This window comes from Mauremys reevesii, linkage group 9, assembly GCF_016161935.1.
Source record: "Mauremys reevesii isolate NIE-2019 linkage group 9, ASM1616193v1, whole genome shotgun sequence".
NCBI lineage: Eukaryota > Metazoa > Chordata > Testudines > Geoemydidae > Mauremys > Mauremys reevesii.
In genome coordinates, this window is record NC_052631.1 from 24,858,856 (window position 1) to 24,877,737 (window position 18,882).

General features: G+C 40.6%; 1 long non-coding RNA gene across 5 annotated transcripts in view; it reads left to right on the plus strand.

The window, feature by feature from the left end:
- The first annotated feature begins 15,393 nt into the window (after positions 1-15,393).
- Positions 15,394-18,882, plus strand: part of LOC120372391 — a 138,904-nt gene continuing 135,415 nt past the window's right edge. For all 5 annotated transcript variants that reach the window (XR_005584937.1, XR_005584936.1, XR_005584938.1 and 2 more), the window contains exons 1-2: positions 15,394-15,585; positions 16,359-16,499. This is a non-coding gene — a long non-coding RNA (uncharacterized LOC120372391). The remainder of the gene's footprint in view (positions 15,586-16,358; positions 16,500-18,882) is intronic.

An 18,882-nucleotide genomic window follows, 5' to 3' on the forward strand; every position in this document is an offset into this window, starting at 1 on the left:
AAGAGACCAACGGATAAGAAGCATAGAAAGAAATAAACCTGCATGGAGCACATTTAAATTACACGTGTGGGTGATTTTAGCATTCTGGATGTGAGGGAAGCATGGTGAGAGCAGGTGCAATATGAACTTCCTCACAGCACCCTTGTCCTGACCTGGAGCACCTAAACCAAGGACTTCACTTGTGCAGAAAGTGCCAATTATGTCAAATTGCATAGAGATTTTTCTGACATGGACTAATATGGATTAGGATGAAATACTTACCCACACTGGTGACTTACAGACAGATTTGAACTTTGTTCTCTGCAGGAGAAAATCTAATGCATCAAATGCAGTTGGTCAACTAGACTCTTCCCTACTCACAACTTTCTGTATGTTTAGAGATGTCTCATCTTCGCTCGATGCACATGCAATTCCCCTTATACTGCAGTAACTGTGCAAATTGACTCAGTTTATGCATACGCAATTCAAACAGAAAAATGTGGGTTTATCAGATCTAACACAAAACATTTTCTAGAGTTTATAATAACCGAGGTTCAGTCATAGGTCATTTTACTCTCTTCTCTGTCAGAGCCAAAATTAGAAAGTTGAGAATTTAAATCGTTTCAAATTCACTTGCTCCTTCTTGACTTCCAAAAGGTGAGCTTCTCTCCCCAATCATCTTACAAACAACAGACGGCTCCAAAATATTGCAGGCTCAAACACCACCCACAAGCTGCTGCTGCTGCTTCCTTTTAAACAGGTTGTTGTGCACCCTTGTAGTGTAGTGCTAAAGGAAATGAATGGGTAAGAAGATCTCAAAGTCTCACTCCAATCAAAGGCTGTCATAAAAGAGATGTGAAGTCTGGCTGATAAAATGATTACATAAACTCCAGTGCAGTTTAGGCTTTAGGGAAAGCCCTGGAATGTGATTAGCACACTGGATTTATGGAAACAAAATTGAGAGCTGTGTAGGTAGCCGAAGTTTATTTACTTGGACAATTCTCTGTCTGCTCTTTATACGCAAGTATGTTGGGCCAGATTTTCATTCGACTCTAACTCCTTTGCACTGCTCAGGTGGCACAAAGGGGCTAGATGGTGTAAAAGCTGGTCCCTGTTGGTGTAAAGCTGGTGGAGGCAGCTCTCTACCAGCCACAGCCCCTCCCCTCCATCTTAACCTAGGGGAGGTGATGTGGGAAAAGCATATATGTGGGGACAGGAAGAGGATTGGAAGGGGCATGGTAAAGCTCCATACACCACTGTCATAAATCAGAACAGCCCCTAGGCTGCTCTAGTTCATATTGGAGGGGCTACAGGTGCAGACTGGCTTTCGGAAACAGGGCACCACAAACAGTTCCCTGATGCTTCCCAGATCCCTGCTGTGAGCAAAGTTGGGACACAGGGGAATCTGGACTATTGTTTCTAGCAATTAATTGAGTGAGGAAAACTACATCATCTATTTATATATTTCTTGCTTTCGCCACAAAGTGGCACTACAGCAGTTGATATGTATCTCTTCAATCTGAGGATTACAAGGGCTTTGTGACAGCCAGCTTTGAGTTTGAGTCATTACTAATTACTCTCTGCACATACAGTAATAACCCCGACTGAGGGTTCACATCATTAAATATGTATGAACCATTTAGATGGGAGTTTCCTTGTACTTTACTTGGGGAAAGTGTTTTCTTGATGTACTTTTTCCTTTCCCCAGCTCCTGATATTCAGCTAAAGTTCACCAGTTTAAATGTTGCTTGAGTTAGCTTTAAAAAGAAAAGGGGAGGGGGTACTCGCTCCAGCAAAACAGTGATGTACCAATCGTTTATTGAAACAATCAAACAAAGGCAGAAAGAGAGAGAGATTTGCATTTTAAAAGGATTTTTCCTAGCATGTTCGTAAGGATATCATCATCACAGCACATCAGCTGTCTCATATAGCTACCATAAAGCAGTACCAACTCACCTTGTGGGGAAAAGATGACAAAATAAATTGATATCTCCATTAAGATCCAAAGTTAAGTATATTGCTCCTTCAAAGACTTAATGGTTTGTGGTTTATAGGCCCACTGAAATATTTCCACTGACTTCAGTGGGCTTTTGATCAGGTGTTACACGGCTAGGATTTTAATTTTGTAATCCGTAAATGTAATCCCTAGGCTAAGAGCAGGAGAGAACAACCACACATTTTTTCCTCTTAGTCCAGGCATGAAAAATTCTTATTGCCACTGGGCAAATAAAATATCATCGGTGTTTAACTCTGTGTTTGCTACATGTATGGCTTCTATTACCACTGAATCCGTGCACCCCACAGATTTTGACATACAACACCCCATGATGTAGGGAAGTGCTTTTACGCCCATTTTATGGATCAGGAACTGAGGCAGACACACACTAAGAGTAATGTTTTCAAAAGTGCCTAAGGGCCAAATTTTTAAAGGTATTTAGGAACCTAACCCCTAGTGGGAGTTAGGATCAAGTTTTAAAGTGATTTAGGCACCTAAGTGATTTAGGAGCTTCAAGTCCATGGTATATGGGAGCCTTAATCACTTAGATGCATTTGAAAAAGTTATACTACGTGATTCCAGGTCTGACCGGAAGGATTGTTCAGCAAGGGTCAAAGTTTCATGGGTGGAGGTTTCAATCAAAGGCTGTAGTATGGGCCCATGTATAACGCTAATACAAAAGAGACAACAGTTACTCTAGAGAAACAGGGACTGATGACATTGCTGCCCATCATGCCTTTGCTTTTTACCCCTCTTGTACCAAAAGACTACAGGAAAAGCAATTTACCTGGAATTGCTGCCCAGCAGCTCTGGCCATTCTTTTTGATTGATCTAAACTTGCTAGCCACAACACTCTTAGTGATATAACAGTTGCACATCCATTGGGAAGGCACCTCACCGAAGACCTTTCCAATGCATTCCTTTCCCCCCTGGCCCTACGAACAGATATGTTGTATTGTCATAGCTCGGTTTATCTACTAATTCAGCACTTCCACTCCTCATCAGTCTCCTTCCCCCATGCTGACAGCTGTAGACAGGGCTGGCTCTAGCAGTTTTGCTGCCGTAGGCAAATGGGCAAATGTTCACCCCTACCAGCCTGCAGTCACTCTCACCCACTCACCCCATCCAAACAGTTTTTGGACGATTTGCTGCCACTAATATTTTGCTGCCCTAGGCAACTGCCTGGTCTGGCTGTGTGCGAGAGCCAGCCTTGCTTCAATCAGCACTGAAGCACTTGGCTTGGGAACATGAGCAGGGGGAAGAGTCATGACCCCAGCCCTAATCTCAATGCACTGCACTGTTTTCAGCAGGAAAGGAAACAGCTGCTGATTGAGGGGAGAAAGTGATGGGGACAGAAAATGAGCAAAGGAAATAAAAGAGTGAAGAGGCAGAGAGAGAGAGAGAAGAGGAACTGAGCACAAAGAGGGACACAGGGAGAGAAGAGGGAGCCAGACACTCAAAGAAAAGCTCCCAAAAGAGCATGCTTCTGTACAATGAACACCCCCCAAATATGCTGGTTTTGTATTTGTTTGAAAGGGTCTGTGGGGGAGGGGCAGCAGTAGGGTTCAAAGTGGTTCCCAAAAGTCCCGAGTGATCCCCTCAGCCATTTTTTCAGGTTTCATCAGTCTTTGTCAATCGTTTGTCAATCATTAGGCAGCCTGGTTGCCGGGGCTCTGTTGATTGCTTCAGTTGAGATCTGCCTATGGACCCCAGAGCAGCTAAGCTGTAACTGCCTAGTTTGTGATATGGCCACACTAAGTACACAAGTACACTTAGCTGTGCAGCTGCGGTGATGGAATACAAAAGCTGACACAGCAAGAGCAAAATGGGCCGTGCAATTTTTATACAAATTTAAAGGGGGTGGGGGAACCATTTAGAGCAAACCCTGCCAAGTAAGGCATTATAAGGAAATCATCTAATAACCTCTTTAAAACTCAACTCTTCCCTCATATCCTCCCTTTTGGTTTAATTGCCCTTTAATTAATCTTTGTAACAATACCAGTTTTCAGAGTTCTGCAACATGCTGAAAGTGCCATCAGTCCCCAACACCCCTATCCGTAGGAGTCCAATTGTGTGACAAAACCCACCCTCTGGCAGGAAATCTGTAATATGAATAATATCATATTAATGCCTAGTGCTTATATACTACTTTTCATTAGTAGAGTTTGCCATCATAACTATTAGTCAAAAGGTATTTGGCCTATATGATGACATCTCTACCTCCTCCAGTTTGTCTTAGAAAAGCCAGTTTTGACAGCATTTACTTGTTAGGGCTTTTGAACACACAGAAGTTGTCCTGGTTTAACTTAAATTGGTTTAGTTAAACCAATGCAACTTGTGAGTGTGGACTCTCTCACATTGGTTTAACTCTGGTTGTAGTGATTATGCCTGTAAATTTGCTAGGTTTGGAAAGATCAAAGATCTTCCTCTCTTTAATAGAATGGAAACAAGAGATCCCTTTAATTCTCATGGAGAATACGATCCTTTCAACAAACAACAACTGGAATGAATCCTGCTGCTTGTGGGTGACTTTTATAAGGAATTGTTATTTAGATTGTAAACTCTTTGGGAGGAGGGACCATCTTTTTGTTTTTTGTCTATACAGTACCTAGGACAATGGGGACCTGATCAGGGCTGATTGGTGCTACCACAATATAAACAGTCAATATAAAATAAAATGTATTTGTATTACAGTGACCCCTAGAGGCCTCAATCAGCATACAGCCCAAGTATGTTAGGCACTGAACAAATACGGTAGAGGACAGAGAGATATAATATATTAGCCCCAAAACATTACTTCTCTCCTCAAACATCCATACTTCTAATTATCCTCTTCTCTTTTCCATCCTTCTCTCTTGGGTCTTAAACTTTTCCCTTTCTTTGTTCTTCAACTCTCTTAGCTGACCTTTAAGTAACTTAGCTGCTTATCTCAGTGCAGGTTTTCATAACACGCTGGTAAAAGTGCCCAAATCCTATCTACAACCGTGCTTGTGCTGTTGCTACCCACTGTACCATCACTAGCAGTTACTGCAATACAGATATGCATTTTTTCCTAGGGTAGGCAAGACCTTAAATAGCTTACTGAACCATACTATTTAAGTATCAGAGGGGTAGCCGTGTTAGTCTGGTTCTGTAGAAGCAGCAAAGAATCCTGTGGCACCTTATAGACTAACAGATGTTTTGCAGCATGAGCTTTCGTGGGTGAATACCCACTTCTTCGGATGCAAGCAGTGGGTAACATACTATTTAAAAGAGTGTCAGTTTGGAGTCATTTGAATATGGCAAAGACAGTGCCCATGAATATTCATTACAATTCACAAGGGATGCTTGTAGGGCTGCCCCTAGGTGTTTTACCAGCCAGGCTGAAAACATTTTCAGTGCCCACCCAGCCAATCGGTGGATTTAAAATAAAAAAAGGCCAAGTGGTGTGCTCGCCCACCCCCTAGCACCAGATGTGGAAGCTTGTTGTGCCCCTTTTTATCAGCGATTTGTCACCAGTCACCATTCACATGAAGGGTCTTTGTTCACCGGAGGTGTGGGGAAATGGCTGTTCTGTGCGCCAATAGCAATTTTCATGTGTGAATAAGTGTTTCAAAGAATAGAAACAATACCAGGTGGTTCAGTGTCCAATCATGCCACAAATAGCAAATACTCAAAGTGAAAATCCCATAGATTGAAAATTGTTCACATAAACTGTTTGAACAGTTGTGGATAGTAATTCAATCTGTATAAATCAAAGTCTATTCATTAATGATTTGTAAACAGATAAAAGGGCTAAACTTGTCTGATAAATTAGTTACATGAGCAATTCTACTAGCTCTTGTGAGTAGCTCTATTTGTATGCAGAGGAGAAAACTGACCACCATTAAATAAAAGCATTGAGTAAATGTACATAAACAGCAAACATTTTCAGCTAAAGATAATTTAGAATATTTTAAACAGTTTGAAGAAAGAAAAGAAAGAAAGGAAGAAAGAGAGTCCATGAAGTCTGCCTACATACTTCACTATTCCTATGGATTTTGCCTGGAAAGTTCTTAGATACTACAGTATAAAACCCTCAGCTAGATTTTGAAATGTATTGACTAATCAGAGTATCGTACCTCTTACTTAGCCTTCTACTGGAGATAACGGTATGTCTGGCATTTGGCAACGTCTTTTTAAACCGAAGTTCCTAAAGAAATAGGATTCTCTCTTCTTTCTTTGGGAAAGAGAGGGAGAGAAAGAGATTGTATGCTCTTTGGACCAGAGACTATTATTTTGTTCTCTGTTTGTACAGCACCTAACACAATGGGGTCCTGGGCCATGACTAGGGCTTCTTGGCTCTAGCACAATACAAACAAATAAATAAATAATAAAAAAAACAACACCAAGGATATTTACTAAGAAAAAGTGTTGATTCTAACTAGCTTGTCTAGAGACTCTCCTTTTGATGCTCTGGCTTAAAGCTATTGGAGTGTAGATACTTGTAGATAGTAAATACCTCACTAATGCTAATTTGAGCAGCAGTTTCACATGCATCAAAGCTCTCATATACCCTGGTGATGGATGTGGTATAAGATCAGTGAGAGAGATTAAAATCTCTAACGAGATACCGAGAAATAAATTAAGGAAACAATATATTTCATTAATATGTGCCCATGTCACATTCTTAGATACTTTTAACTCACATAAATATTCTATATGAGCTCATCTCTTACTTCATCCTGGAGGCAGTACTATGTAATTTCTAAAGTGTTTTTAACACAGGATGAATTGTGTTAGATCATCCCCACATGCCTCAGTTAGAATATAGAAACACAAACAGAAGTGATCTCATAGTTAATGAATGAAGTCTTAGTTGTAACCCAAAAAGCCAGACATCAACAGGAATAAGCCAGTGGAAGGAAATGAACCAGTATTTCTGATGGATATTGTAGTTACCCAAGCAATAATGCTGAACTGCAGCTCTGTGCAACTACCCAGGAAAACACAGCTGCTTACATATTATCATCTCTTACCATTTGTTCACCTATCTCTGTGATATTTGTGAGAAACATTTTAAAAACAAGCAACACCATGTACTGTACACAACAGACAGTACAAGCAGACATCTCCCTGTACTGCTTCACCCACAATAAGAAAACCCGGTTTCCATGATACCTCTCAGAAAATGGCAGATGGTAGCACCACCATCAGTTTTCCTTCTGCTGTGGATGCGGGGTGAAAAAAAAAATCAGGGCTCACTCCGGATAACCTCCCTTGCAATGATTCATAGATACACAAGATGTTGACATTAAAGGATGCAGCTTGCACCATGCTATGAACATTTGGGTTCTGTCAGTCCACCAGAACAAACAGTTCTATATTCTGAGGACACCCGGACTCAAGAGTGTCTCTAGGGCCTGTCACTAGATATGCCCCAGATGGAAATCCATGAAACAAAAAACCTCCAACCAAACAAGTCTCCTGATTTAGCAAGGAGTCTTCTGTTTTTAACTGTGTTCTTAGCTGCTCCAATCAGAGCATGGACTGGGCTGGTACACAGTAGTATGGCATCCCAACACCTCTCTCAAGCTGTTATCTTGTTCTCCTGAAACACAGCTTTCATTTTCAAATAAGCAGCAAGTCTCAGCTGGTTGCAGCAAAAACCTAAAAAACTGTGAACAGAGTGTAACTGATGCATAGATGTCTACATGAGTCTGCAGGGAGCCTGGAGCAATAGCTCAGAGAGGTGTGAATTGCTCAGTTCATCTCAGTGAGGTGTTATCTCAGATGCCCAGAGATGATATTTTTCAGAGTGGTAGCCGTGTTAGTCTGTATCAGCAAAAACCACAAGGAGTCCTTGTGGCACCTTAGAGACTAACAAATTTATTTGGGCATAAGTTTTGTGGGCTAAAACCCACTTCATCAGATGCATGGAGTGAAAAATACGGTAGGCAGGTATATATATTACAGCATATGAAAAGATGGGAGTTGCCTTACCAAGGGGTGAGATGATATTGTTTTCCCTTTTCTGACATCAGTATTGCCACTCTCCTGAGAAGTAGCAGATGTTCAGATCCTTGCAGGTTGGTTTCCCAATGGATGAGAAATCAGTGTTGGGGTGCCGGAGTATATTCTAGGTGTACCTTGGTTTGTTTACATATATATACCAGCCATGGAATGCAGGTGCTTTCACAGCATGCAGGTGACACAACAGAATGCAGTATGTTTTCTTTCAGGAATTTCAGCCCAACACCAACACTCAGTTTCCAGGGAGCAAACCTGCCTCAAAAATTGGCTTTAATCAGAGACAAGGCAAACTCTTCTGCTGCTTGCACAGTTACCTCTGGATTACTGCCTCTGCACAGAACCTTGCATAACCTATCACAGCATATCTTCCCAAGACTGAACATTTGTTTACTAAGGAAAAGAACTTGGAAGACTATGTGTAACAGTGCCACATACTGTCAACTGCCATAATAGTATTTAAATGTCAAAAATGTTAACTACTTTGTTCCTTGTTGTATAAGGAGAGGGGTGATCATGGTAATGTCCGGTGATTATAAGTAGTGATATTTTCCACCCCCTGAAAGAAGGAGCCAAGCTTTGTTTGAAGTATTAATGACTGATAACAGCAATGGAGCATCTACAGTAGTTTATCATTTCTGTGTGTCTCAGCATCTTATTGAACCCCTGTAGTTACCTAATAAACCCTGCTATGCTCAAGGAGCCTTTTGTGGGCCTATTGAATCGCCTGCAGGGGGAGCCCAGTGGAGCTCAAAAAGCTGCACAATCATATTATAATATTAGCGGTACCTGAAGGAATGAGGCCTTACCTCAAGGTTGGATTTTTAGACAAACTTGAATGCTGGCAGAGCCCTCACACCACAGTGCTGGCCTCCATAGAGCTGGGGATACTTGGCATGACCCCCCAAAGAACACTATTGTTTCAATTCCCATTAGTCCCGCCTCTCTCAAACCACACCCACTGGCAACCCAGCCACCGGGGGAGAAGAAATCAGCTGCAATATTATAAACTATCTACTGGCAGTGGCATCTTATTTTGGCAACTACATGGGTGAAGCTTATTCTATCAGCAGAGCTTAGAAGAACTCCACAGCCTTTTCCCCTCTAAATTGAGCCAAGTCCTGTCTAAGAGTCTAAACGTCCTGAGGAGACACACTTGGCTGCATCTCCATCCTTAGGGCCACCCTAGATGTGATCTCTATCAGTCCAGTCTAGGACTCCAACCACAGACACCCAGTCAGGAGGACTCTAACTGTAGAGATGTAGCCTGGAGTATAGTACTCCACCACTTATGGCCGTAAACTTGGCAAAACCCTCAGCAGTGGTCCCACCATCTATTCATGACCACACGGGCCTGGGAGCAGTAACCAGTAAGCAGCAGCCAGAGCTAGGGCCACAGCCTGCTTGCCCCCCATTCCCCAACCTGCGAGAAGTCAAAGCTAAGCACCAACCTAGGACCCACCTACCTGCTCAGCCAGAGCATCCCCAGCTGATGGCACAAGTCAGCCAGAATCCCGCTCCAGCCCAGGGCAAGCAACAGCCATCGCTAGGCACTAACAACCTGACCACAGCCCTACACCCAGTCCAGAACAGAAAACAACTGGGGGAAAAGCCTTAAGAAGCAACCAGAATTATTTGGATCCGGGGAGATGTCAGAACCAGACAGGAGCATAGCAATTCTTCTGTTCCTAAAGTTCCTTCTATGCTGCAACCGTCTCAGGTTGCAATCAGGACATTTGCTGCCATTTATGTAAATAGTGTAATGTATATTAATCAAATATGCAAATCAGGACATGGAGTCATTTGCATGAATCTCTAGATTGCTTAACATTCAGATCTAACAGGTATGCAACAGCAAAATATCACAGAAAAAAAATACCCTAAACCCATTCACTCAGAGCCATTTAAAAATAACCACAGAAATGCATATCAATCAGCTTTCAAAAGAATAAAAATACAAATCCAGTAAAATTAAAGGATCACTTCTGTACAAAATGAGACTGTCAAGGAGGAAGCAAAACCATGAGGCTCAGAGCATTGTCTGCTAGAGGGAGAGGTATTAACACCAGGAGGAGCAATTGTCCACGTGGTCATCTCAATAGAACATCCAAGTCCTACATTTGAGTGCTGACGGGCATTTTCTTGCTTAAAATACATTTTTGGGCATATATGGAGAGGCCAAAGGTGGATGCCAGCCTAACTGATGATGACCACCTCTGAAAATTTAGCCATTAGGAGACACAGGTTTATATCATAAAATATTATTTTTCTCAAAGCTTTGTTAAATTCTGCAGGGGAAAAATCCCTGGAGGCTTGTTTCATTTAGCTCTGCCATGAAGACCGCACATAACAAATGGCAGTTATCTCAGATGCTGTGTGAGGATAATAAAATCAGCAGCAGCGAATGGTTTTCTGCAGATCAAACACAAGCATAGAACTCCTGGAACAGACATTCTGAAAAAAACGGAAGATGGCTGGCTAATGAAAGTTCCTCCTGCAGAGCAGTCCTGCTGGATATATGCAGGCTCCTGGTGCAAAAGGTACCAGGCATTTGATAACAGCGATAACCCAGCATGAGCTGTGGTCGGATGTCAGAAGGCCCTTGAGGAAGGTACAAACCCTGATGAAACAAGATATTAAAAGGTTCATATGAACCACTGAAAATTGAAACTGCTAAGTTTTGCACAGCTCTATTTCAAGTAACTCCAATATATAAGACTGAAAACTAACTACTGAGCATTTACAGTAGTTTATTATTTCTGTGGATCTCAGCATCATATTGAATCCTTATAATTGTGTAAGAAACCCTATTATGCATCATATTTACAGCAATTTTTCTTGATCTTTTCAATTTGCTTTTGACAGTAATTTGGTATAGACGTGAGCCGCAATTTCCATCAGAACTAGTTATCTCTTCTACTATTTCTGATGTTATCAGAACTATATCAAAATGGTTGCTGTTTCCAATGGGCCACATGAACAGTCTGGCTAGAACCCTAAACTCATCTTAAATTAGAGTTCTAGCCAAAATTCCTTAACCATCAGCCCAGATCCACAAACGTTCATAGAGTCAGGATCATCTGATGAAGTTCACACAGCACAAAGTCGCATGCTACCCCATTCCTCTTCCCAGCCAGACATCTCTCCCCATTTCCTTTACAACTGCACATGCTGCTAGACTAAGCAAAAGGCATCTTGTTAGACTTAGCTCCCAGATGATCTTTAATGTAAGGTTGGGAATCCCACATTGTGGCCCAAGAGATGGAGTTGCCTGGGGTAAAGGGGAGGTGGGAGTTCCTCTACAGGTGATTAAGACTCTGTAGGAACCAAGCCTCCCAGCAAGCTAGCAAGGTCTGGCTCATTGTCCATGTTTGCAAATGGACCTTTCAGGGCTTGCTTTCTGTAATCTACACAAACCAGACACTGCAGGGTTCATTCAGCTCTACTGCTGAGTAGCAAACCTTGTTGAGTAGAATAGTTCTTTTTAAAATAGCCTTTGGAAGGAACAAGAGGTCTGCAGTACTGTGTTTAGGGACAGAGAGAGATGCTGATCTCAGTTACACTGGTATAAATCCATTGGGACAGCTTCTGAGCACCTGCAACTTCTCCTGACTTCCAAAGAGTTACCCCACCTTTACAGAGGTATAACCGAGATCAGACTCTGTCCCTCAATGTCAGAAGCACAGTACAGACTAATACTGCAAATAAGTGTACTTTGGAGTAATATGCAGCGTTTTCTAGTTGAAAATGAAAAGATAGAGAGTTTTGCCAGGCTGTGCTCAGAGCAATGGTTTTACATGGCAGTAGCCAGATTAAGGGGAGGAACAGCAACCTTAACTCTGAGTTTACTTGCTTTTGTGGGTTTCAGATGCTGGATGTTATTTTTACACTTTTGTAATTTTAGATATAGTAAGGATGTGAATGTGTCATGTAATTGTGGCCTTGCTAGGGTAATTATTTGGAACTGAATAGTAATTACTGTAGCAAAACCCAAGTAACTGAAAGAGCTGCTCTGTATGCCTGCTAGACCTGTTTTTCCATAGGCTTTCTGCCAATGCTATATTTTTCCAGTGAAATACAGAGATTTGCTCTTTGAAGCAGAGCACACCTCACATTTCCTCAATCCTACATCTTCCCTCTTCACTTTTCTTGGAGGGGGGTCATGAATCACATTCGGAAAACATGCACTCATTTTTCAAAGAATTAAATCTATGGAAATCCAGTATAAAGCTAATTATTTGCATCCAGAAGGAAAATTTGGCACAAAGCCAATGCGACTGCCTGTAACAGCTTTTTATAGTGCAATTACTTATAAATGCTGCCAGGTAAAATATTAAAATGAATTTGCATTATACACAAGACTTGATTTTTCTGTCACTATGGAAAGGTACCTTGGGTCTAACGAATTCCAGAGCTACAATCCCATGAGATTACATCAGATTCCTTTAATGCCACACTCTGTATTCAGTGGTTAGTGTCTTACTGCTATCTTACACTTTCCTTGTATTGATGTCATATTTTACCATTCCGTTCTCCCATTCCCCGCCCCCCCCAATATCAGCCAGATTTAGCATTCCTCAGCATGAGTGTGTTTTCAATTTTTTCAGTAATTTGCACAAAGGCAGGGGTATCCGCCACTATGATTGAAAATATGTAACCTGAGTTACATAATACAAATCCATTTATTAGTCAGAATGAAAAATCTTGTTTATATCCAGGCTAGACTTGTTTTCAGTTTTCTTGTGGCAGAGTGTATCTGACACAGCAGTTAGCAATAACGAATAAATGGTAAACAAAACAATAGAAGTGTCACACTGCAACTAACCTAGCACAGGATTTTTAATAGGGTTTTAACCTCTCAGTCTGTCAGGCCAATTAGAGAGATCAGACAGCCATTAATATCACAGTACCTGGGGCATATGGGACATGTTATTAAGACCGTATGATGTGCAGTTTGTGCAATGATGTGAAGCTCCAGAGGGCATCTATGTGGAAAAATTCTAGTGATTGTGAAAACAGTTACATAGCTCATTCATCACAGATTGACAGAGATGCAGATGACAAAGGAGCTGGTATACAGATTTTATTATCTGGAATCAGCAGCCCAGGGAACGTATTGATTTTGTATCCATTCACATTTTATCTATACTTATTGAGCTTTTTTCTCTAAATGATGATGTGTGTGCTGAATTGCTCATAATCAATAGAGTGATAAGCATATAAGAAAAATTTAACAGTCCTAAATCTGAGCCAGATCAGCCACTTCCCACCAATAGCTCAGACCCACAATAAGGCAAGGAGTCCACCTGTGGGGCAAGGAGAGGCCAAGATGGATGGGTATGTTATGTGCCCCATTCCTTTGTGAACCCTGGGAACAATCTGATTAAAAGCTAGTATAGTATAGTCCAACTCTCAAATCTGTTTATGGGTTCTTCTATTTTCTGGTAATAAAAAGATAGTACTATCAGAGACTGAGGTATAAAAGAGGAGCTGTAACAAACAGATAAATTAAGGTGCAACAGGACACCAGGCCCAGATGCTATACACCCAGTAATTCTGAAGGCATTTGGGATTGGAGTAGTCGAAGTTTAACAAAAATAGGAAGTCTCTCATGAACCTCTGCTACTGTCATAGAGGATTGGAGGGTAGCACACATTATGCCTTTTTTTTTTTTTTAAAAATATTGTGATCCTGTGAATTCCAGACAAATCAGCCTTACCTCCGTGCCTGGGAAACTGGTTGTAATGATACTTAAAAATATAACGATAAAACACCTTGGTGAGCAAATGAGAGAGACTAACACCTTCTGCTAAGGAAAATTGTGCCTCACCCATTTACTGGAATTCTCTGAGTCATTTAGTTAGTAGTTAAAGGACAACTGATTGCCCTAATTTATTTGGACTTTCAAAAGACTTTGACAAAATCACTTACAAGAGTCTACAGAGCACACTGAATAATTACAGGTGGGAAGCAATGTACTATCATGGATCAGAAACTAGCTGAACCCAATAACGTTAATGGAAAGATTCCCATTGAGAAGGGTCCAGGGCCTACAAGGTGGGAAACAAAGAGTAGGAATAAATGGCCAATTTTCATCATGACAAAAGGTTAACGGTGGAGTGTCCAGATGTTCAGTAGTAAGACCAATGTTATTTAATAATTTTACTAATGATCTGGTAAAGGGGCTGAGCAGTAAATTAATAAAAGTTGCAGAAGGCAGAAATTATTTAGGTTAGTCAAGACAGGGCCTAATCAAGCGAGGTGAACATGCAGCACAACAGCAGAAGAAAACCAGTGTTGATAAATGAAAGATAATGTACATTGGAGGGAGCAATATGAACTACTCAGATACCTTTCTGAGTTCTAAATGAACTGTAACAATTCAGAAAAAAAAGTAATGGGCATCATTGGAAGCAGCTCATTAGGACTGCTACACAATGGGAAACTGTGGTCAAAAGAAGCAAAGGGTATAATAGGATTCAGATGGAGAATAGTACTGAAAATATTCTAATGCCATTATATAAATCAGAGGTTCACCTTCATTTGGAATTGTGTGTGCTGTATTGGTCTGATCTCAAAAAGCATATTGTAGCAATAAAGGCTTCAACTCAAAATATTTCTCCATTGATTGTACTTGATGAGCAGTGTAATATGATACCATTGCTCCTCAAGTACAACATTTTTTTGAAAAAGCGATGAGCAGATACTTTACTGGCATACTACTAAGAGGATCAAGTTAGCATAGATCATGCAATATTTGTGTTACAATTAAACTAGAGAAACTGTTTCTGTCATGATGTTTTTTCCTCTGAGAAAACGCTGCCAATTGATCACTCGAGAGTGACTAGTTGTTCCTCAAGTGATACTACAAAAGAAGACAGGACACAAGGCAACTGAAAATCTATTTCATGGGCCATATCATGCCATTGAGTTTTAAGCAGGACTACACATTGATTTAAAAAATGTTAAAATAGTATCAATTTTGGTAAAATTAATTCTCTTCTGTTCACCTAAGACATTTTAATGCCCTGATCCAAAGTACTATAAACGCCACTATTTCAGCTACAACAGGCTATAGTTTTAATTCCAGTCATTCCGTTGAGGTACAGTAGACACCAGTGATTCTAACATGGAGCCTAGAGGAAAGACTGTCCTGGATTTAGCCACACTGAAGTGAAGTGGAAGAGAGAACAGATCCTTTAACAAACAAGGTTTTTTTTGTTTGTTTGTTTTTTAAATTCAGGTTAAGCATAATCTCCCAACCTCTCCCTGATCCCAAACATGATCATACTTTTTCTCCACTGCTCCAAATTAATCCCATGTTACCTTCCCTCACATTCTCCCATCCTTTGGGGGAACCAGTCACAAGGATTGGAAGCTTGCTTTCTGTGACATCACTGCATTCCAATCTTACATGGTGTGATGTAGCAGGCAGTCTGTGATGCTGGGCACTCTCACAATGAGGGGAGTCTGAATGCAATGGTAGTTAGACTACAGGAGAGGGATTCCCAGACCAACTGGACATGTGAAGATTTCCACACAGACAGGGGATACAGAGGAGATAATGTAAAAGGAGATGGGTCTGTTGGAAGGGCAGGAAAGAAAGGAAGGTGGCTTTAAAGGTTTGCATGCGCTTCTGATTATGACAAAAAATTGTGGAAGTTTACCTAACCAAGCCAAACCCCTGAACCTTTTGAGGTTCGCTCAGCTCTAATTCAAATGACAACAGCAACATTGTATTTACTTTAACCTCCAATGGCCTAGCAGTACCCATACTTTGTTACTTTGGCTTGATTCATGGTAATCATTTTGCTTCAATCATTTGGTAATTTATTATAAATTACATCAGCTGCTGAGCCTCTTTCGTTGGTTAGGCTGGACTCTTACTCCAAACTATGTAGACCTGCTTTTCATCAGTCATAGCAGTGTGTGTCCTTTTATTGACACTTTTAAACACATTCCCATAAACCAAACCAAAATGAAGGGCCTGCTGTATGAGCAATTTCTTTTGATGCATCCAAATGATCCCCGCCCCCATTCTTGATGATTACACAGACATTGCGTTGTGCTATTTTGATTTTTAGTTGGGGCTAAATGTAGTTTTAACTACAACTTATGGTACATTTCAGTAAATGAGCATTTTTTGCTCCATTTATTTTCCCCATATCATTACACAGCAAGATGGATTTCCAAAGCTTTGCATGCAAAAATGAATAATGCCCTCGATGTTTAACTCATTTACTGTTCATTCAGTTAATGAAGGTGCAGATCCATTCCTCAAGTTGCAGCTGTTCAGCGCCAGCTATGCCTTTGCCTTTCCCCTCATTTGTGTAGGCAGGTTATGATTTATAACTATTAAAAATGGGAATGATTTTTGTCATCTTTTTGTCATCAGTGATTAAAGACTCACTCAGTTCCATGAACCTTCTGAAGAAAACAAAAAGTTTACTCACGTCAGCCCAGAGTTACAGCTCCAACTTGGTTGACAGCTGAGCAGATGTCTTGCACATGAATGGGGGTCTTCAGAGATAAAGTTGTAAGTAAAGATTGTCTGGTGTAACAGGAGCACCAAATATAGGGCTGACATCTGGAGCTGAACAGGGAGGGGGGCAGTGTTCCTCTGTCAGCAAAGCCATATTACAATATATTTCCTTCAGACTTGCAGACTCAGAACGCTACGAGAGTTATTGTTCAAGTGACCAGTGTCTAAAGAATGCACCTCTATGTACATTATCGTGTATCTCCTTAATTTACAATGTGTGTGAGGGTAGAGGAGAATAGAAAGTGTCTATGAGAACAAGGATACAGTAATCACACCTATGGTGCATTTGTATGTGTGAAGATGTGCACCAAATATTGTGGTTCCTATTCCATCCATCCCTGTATCAAGCGGAGCAGCCTGGGATGGACTGCAGAGCTATTGACAAGCTGGAAAGTGAACTCCATCCCTAACAAACTCTCAAGTACTTCCCCACACCAGCTTTGTGCAAGAGGGTACATTTCATTCGCAGAAGCTTTTCTCCTGCTTTGATTTATCTTTCATCAAGCTAAGTAAATCATAATGTAACGGACAAGACTGCCCTGTTTTCTGAGAAGGAGCAGCTTCTCAGCTTTAATTCATAGTACTGATTATTGACACATCAGAGCTGTCTAAATGGCTTAGTATGCCCTAATGCCATACAAACCACACATTACTGTGATCATTATGAGACTTACACAGATGCACATTATGAGGATTTTCGGTGCTAGAGGAAATAAAGAAACAGCAAATGCTTTCCAGCTGGCTTATTTACATGCTCTTAGTCTTCATCTGAGACATGTGCAGGTTAATTTCAGCTGATGACAGATCTCTCATCCAAATGTTGCTCCAGAGAATATGAAGCCATTATCTACACCCCAAGATGAACTCAGACAAGGGAACTCTAAAAATCCTGTCGGTATCTCTGCATTCATATCTTACATAAGCACATTAACTATTAAATAGAGAAATATGACATAAGGTTTGAACCCAAGCCCTTAAAGTAATTACACACTTTCCTATGGAAAGCACCATAGTTAAATACTGAGGGAGTTAACATCTTAGAGAGCAGCTGGTTTAGGTCATGCCATCTACTTCCTGCTGCTGCTTACAATGAGGACAATAAGAAATAGGCTGGCTGCTAGAGCTAAGTGCCAGATACAGACCATATGGCAACAACGCAACATACAATTAAGAATAACATTTATACAGAATATTGATGTCCTACAATAGCCAAAGGCTCCCTGGATACCACAAAGGAAATATAGTGGCTCCACATTAATTTAATCCCTTTGATTAATCCCAACAATTTAAAATTATCACTGGATAGCTGACCTCTCTCAATTTACATGTGTAGGTTGGAAATATTGTACTACACTTGGAATCTAGAAAAAAAAATGTTACTTTCTAGACCTGATTCCATATTCTTTGCAATTGCCAAATTCCCTTTCAGAGGGTTGACTAAGAATACAGGGTTGGATGCTCATTTTGCATCTCGCAGAGGCCCTGATTCAGGACGGCATCCATGTATTATGCAGAGGTCAGACTCAATTGTTCTAATGGCCTTAAACATCTAGGACTTGCACCTGAGCACATGCTTTAGCGTTTTTCTGAAACAGTGCCAGAAAGAGGAGAATGCCACATCAAGCATTCTAGTTATAAGCATTATAACTGAAAATGATAAACCAGTTCAGAGTTAGAATGAGAGGAAAGAATTTAAATACATAAAAAAATCCAAGCAAGAAAACAAAAGGAGGTATTTGTGTGCTTATATGATTCATTTTTGTTTCATTTTATTTTCAAGTGTAATATACTCTACATAGATTTTTTAAAAACTTCTGGGACCCAAAATACTTAAGGCAACCCCTTTGTACTAAAATTAAGTTTAAATGGAAAAAATTGGTCTTTTACTTATAAAATATATTCCTGCTTTGTCTTCTTGACATTAAGGATGGTTATTTTATGTTTGTTTTTGTTTTGCTGTTTGTACTTACAGAAAATTATATACTAGTCAAGGGTGAAAGTTTGTTTTTCACCCTTTGAAGGGTAAGTAGGTACTTTGTTAGCGCTTGCAAACACTCAGTTAAACATTACAGCATATTAATCATGGCTGTAAGTAAATATGCCACCAAACTAACTCCTATAAGAAAACTGGGTGCCTTTACCCCAAAACTGAAGGACTGTATTTAAGAACATCCAAGAGTACAACTCAAGCTGCTAAATTGCCTAAAATAACCAAATAACCAAATGATGGAATGACCCCTGTGAGTCTCTTTACTTGATACTTTCTGTATCAGCTGCACTACAGCCAATGAGTCAGACTGCTGAAACCTGTGATACTCCCCCTGTGAGGAGAGAGAGTGATTCTGCTCTCATTGACACTGGTTGTACACCTCTGTAG